Raw genomic sequence first — 5,173 nt, forward strand, 5'->3', positions numbered from 1 at the left:
TTCTCCAGTGTTGGTGTGTGCAGGAGTCCAGGGCACTGCCACACAGATCCCTGCATCCACCTCCAGATAACCAGATGCAGTCCCTCTGAGGTAGAGCTTGAATTTTTTGCTTTTTGCCTTTTAAAAAGAGCTCTGGGGGTGGGGGTGGGCAGGTGGCATGGTGGTTAAGGTGTTGGACTCCCACACGGCCGATGGAAGTTCAAGTCCAAGACCTGGTGTCTTGTTTTCTCCCTCTTTCTCTGCCTTGTCTCTGTGTGTGTGTGTGTGTGTGTGTGTGTGTGTGTGTCTGTCTGTCTGTCTGGTCGCCCCTGCTGTCTCTCTCCCTCCCCACTGTGTATCTCCCCCTCACTCCTCTTCCAATCCCACAGTCCTGCCGTGGGGTTCGCAGGGCGGTGGTGTGTGTGGGGGGTGGTGTGGATGCGCGTACTGTGGGCGTTTGGTGTCGGGGAAGGTCATGGAGAGCGGGGCAGCGGGGCAGCGGGGGGGCCTGGTGGGCGCCCCTGCTGTCTCTCTCCCTCCCCACTGTGTATCTCCCCCTCACTCCTCTTCCAATCCCACAGTCCTGCCGTGGGGTTCGCAGGGCGGTGGTGTGTGTGGGGGGTGGTGTGGATGCGCGTACTGTGGGCGTTTGGTGTCGGGGAAGGTCATGGAGAGCGGGGCAGCGGGGCAGCGGGGGGGCCTGGTGGGCCAGCACGTCGGCCCCCCTCTCCCCGTGAGGGTGTGTGCCATCCTCTCTCTCCCATTTATTTTTGGAGAGGTTTTTGCTATAGTGCGCATGTGCTCACCAGAAAGACAGCGAGAGACAGAGAGATAGAAAGCGAGAAATCACCCCCCCACATGGGGGATGGCCACCCTGTAGTCCCTTCTCCATTCTCCTTTTGGGGTCTTGGGCATATATACACACGTACCCAGCGTGAATTTAAGCCACTGGGTCCGGGACTCAAACTGCAGTCGACTACATGGGAGTCCAGTGACTTAGCTATTACGCTAACTGCTGGTCCCAATAAATAACTTTTTTTTTTTTAAAGAGCTTGAGGTGTTTTGGGCATCACAGAGAAAAATGATCCTAGGGCAGGGCTTCTGAATTTTAGTATGGAAGCAAATTCTGGGCAGGACTTAAGTTAACATGCAGATCCTGATTCTGTCCCTCTGGTCCTGGTTCTGAAATTCTGCAATGCTGACAAACTCCCAGATGCTGCTGATGTTGCTGATCTGGCAGCCAAACTTTGAACAGTGAAGACCCAAAGGATTTCCAACCTTTCTCTGGACCTAAGACAGCAAAACTTCCACAGACACACACAGGCCTAGCCTTCCCCTAATTCTCTGTGGAGTAGACTCTCCTCCTTCAGCTCCATTGATAAGAGGACACTGCTCCAGATTGAGTGTTCTCAGTTTCTTGCTCTGGAACTCTGTACTGATCACAAGCCACCACCAGCCACACTATTGCAAGTGGTGGACATTGATTTTCTGTGTACATAAAATAGCTGGTTATAAAAGGCAATACAACACACAAGGGTGATAAAACAACAGGAAGATAAACTATGGGTGGTTCAGTTTCCATATGTAAAGCACATTAAGAAAAAAGTATGTAGTTAGGTAGACCACAAAAGATAGATAATTTTCCAAAGTTCTCTCCAAGTTTAGGATCCCAAATCCTTTCACCTAATATCTATTGTCTCATTACTCTTTTAAAAAAAAAAATTAGAAAATGGATAACATTTAAATTCTCTGAAAGCATTGTGAAGATGAACTGTGGCCTCTTCCAATATTCAAAATCTTCACTGAAGGGTTATAAAGACTCTCCAGGTGCCAGCAGATGATGTAGAGTTTAATGCACTAGATCACACATGGCCAACTCCACGGTTCGAGTCTGGACATGGTGGCCTAAAAATCATACCGGGTGAATGCATGTGCCTGTCCAAAAACTCAGAGGGAGAATGGAGGAGAAGAGATTGTGACATGGCCATTCCCCTAAGGGGGTGGGGGGTTGCTATCTCACTTTCCCTCTCTTTCTGTTTCTCTCTCTCTCTCTCCAATGAGTAAATGAGAAAAAAAGCAATAAAAATATTAATAAAGATTATACACGATGACCTCTATCCCAGAGATTCAAGGATGATTCAACATCTGCAAGACAATAAATGTAATGCATCACATTAACAGAAGGACAGACGAAAACCATACCATTATATCAACTGATGGGAAAAACACATCTGATAAAAAAGAAAATCTCTACTCTCAATAGTCAAAGAAGGGACATTTCTCCACACCATAAAAGCCATATGTGATGAACTTATAGCTATAACATCATTCTGAATGGGGAAAAGCTAAAAGATTCCCGCTAAAAAGTGGAACATGACAAGGTTGTCCACTTTCTCCACTCCTTTTCAATATCCCAAGTCACCACAATCAGACTAAGGAGTGAACTAAAAGACATTCAGATAGGAAAGGAAGAAGTCAAATTGCCCCAATTTGCAGATGACATGATTATATACATAGAAAATCCTGAGAAATTCATGAAAAAAAGAAATCCTAGAAATGATAAATGAATTCAGTGAAGCTGTAGAATACAAAATCAAAAACCAAAAATTTGTAGCTTTTAAAATATACCAACAATGAACAGAATTGAAGAACTAAAGAAAGCAATCCCATTTATGATAGCCACACACAAGGTAAAGAATCTTTAGTACAAAACCCAAAGAAAGAAATAGGAAAATTACCAAAAAATGGAAAGACCTCCCTTGTAGTTGGGTCAGAAGAATCAATATAATTAAAATGTCAATACTATCCAAATTAACTGACAAATTCAGTGTAAGTCCTATCAAATTACCAGCAGCATTCTTCCCAGAAATAGAAAAAAAAATCATAAAATGTGTCTAAAATCCTAAAAGACCCTGTACCAAGAGAATATTGTTCAAAAAGAATACAGTTGAAGGAATTTCATTACCTGACTTCAAAATATATTACAAATCTGGAATAATAAAAACAGCATGAGGGGGGCATTCCATGGATTGATGGTTAAGTTGACTGGATCCCAAAGGATTGACCATATGGTTCAAGTCCTGGACTGGCGGCTTGAGAAACATGCAGGCACATGTATATGCATGCACAAAAATCCTGAAAGAAGGGAAAAATGAAGAAAGGATTGCCAAGTCACCATGATCCATGAGATAGAGGGGTGCTTTCTTGCCCTCTCTCCCTCTGTTTTACCTTCTGTCTCTCTCGGTGAGTGAACATGGCCTCTGGAGAAATCATTAAAAACAAAAACAGAATAGTACTGAACTAAAACAGACGTAAACCACTGGAACAGAATAGAGCATTCAGAAATAAACTCAACTTATTTTTGACAAAAGTCAAAAGACAATCCAGTAAATAAATTAAAGTCTTTTCAATTAATGATGCTGGGAAAATTGGATATCCACTTGTAGAAAAATGAAACCAGGCCCCTCTCACCACTAATAAAAATCAACTCAAAACGGATTAAAGATTTAAATGTAAAGCACTAAAGAATAAAACTACTCTTAGGAAACACAGGGAAATAATTGAACATGATAACAAGCAAAGAATTTTTAAAAATAAGACCCCTAAAGCATGGACAATAACTCTAAAATTAGATAAGTTGAATCATGTCAAGATAAAAAGCTCCTGTACAGCAAAGGAAACAGAAAATAAAGAGACAACCCACAAAATGGAAGAAAGTATTCCCAAACTATACTTCAGATAAGGGATTGTTAACAAGAATATAGAAGAAACTAAAGTAGCTTACCCAGAAGAAAACCTAATAATCCAATTTTAAAATGGGCAATCAATCTGGACAGCTCTCAAAGGAAGACATAGAATGGCCAAGAGCATATGCAAAATTGCTCAATATTTCTTATCATAAGGGAATGCAAATCAGAACCACAGTGAGTTATCTCCTAACCTCAATCAGAATGGCAATAAAAAGAAAAAAAGAAAACCAAAAGGCTTGATTGTAGAGAAAAGGGACCTTCATGTACTGCTGATGAGAATGTAAATTAGTAAAGCCTCTGTGGGGAACAATATGGAGGTCCTTCAAAATTTACAAATAGATCTACCATATGACTCAGTAATCCCATTCCTGGGTATTTACTCAAAGAACAGAAAATCACTCTGTCAAAGAGACACTTTGCACATCCAGATTTATTATAGCATTATTCACAATAACAAAGACACGGAATCAATATATGTGCCCCAAAATTGATGACTATATTAAGAAAATGTGGCACATATACATAATGGACTACTGCTCAGCCAGAAGGAACAGTGAAATTCTGTCATGTGATAAAAAGTGGATGAATTTAGAAGATTTAATGCTAAGTACAACCAGTCAGACTATGAAAGATAAACAGTCTGTCACCACTTATCGTACACTGAATGTGTACATTCTGCGCCCCAAACTGAAAGATTCAAAGAGATAGAAGGACAGAGGGTAACTGTAGACACCAGAGACTTCAAGGAAGATGAGGAGTTAGAGTGAAAAGGGCTCAGGAAAAAGCATTTTAACAGTTTAATGAACACAAGAATGCATATAAACAGAGGAAATAGGTTATGGAACGATATACTATTACAGAGTAAAAAAAAAGAGGGGATCTTTGCAAATGATATATTTTGATATATTTATATATCAAAATATTTATATATCAAAATCATTTAGGTTTTTGATATATAAGTATATCATTTAAGTTTTTGATATATAAAATATCAATATTTATTTATATTTATATATCAATATATCAATATATCAAAAACTTAAATGAGATATATATGGATACAGACATGTTAAAACTTAAAAAAAATGAATAGAATGGGCCAGCAGGTGGCATGGTCATTAAGGCACTGGACTCCCACAGGGTCAACCATAGTTTGAGTCCTAGACCTGATGGATTGAAAATCATGCATGTGTGTACAGAATCCAAGGAGGAGAATGAAGAGAAGGGACTGTGGCATGACTGCCCCCCACGGGGTATGTGATTTCTCATTCTCCCTCTCGCTGTCTCTGTCTGTCTCTCTCCAGAGGGCACACGTGTCCTGTGGCAAAACCTTTAAAATAAAACTAATAGAGAAAAAAAACAAAGATGCACAGAATAATGTAATGCTCTTTGTTCTTTGTTTAAGATGATGAATATGGGGGCCTGCGCGGCTGGGCCCCTGCCGC

Source organism: Tupaia chinensis, unplaced genomic scaffold, assembly GCF_000334495.1.
Source record: "Tupaia chinensis unplaced genomic scaffold, TupChi_1.0 Scaffold143271_1, whole genome shotgun sequence".
NCBI lineage: Eukaryota > Metazoa > Chordata > Mammalia > Scandentia > Tupaiidae > Tupaia > Tupaia belangeri.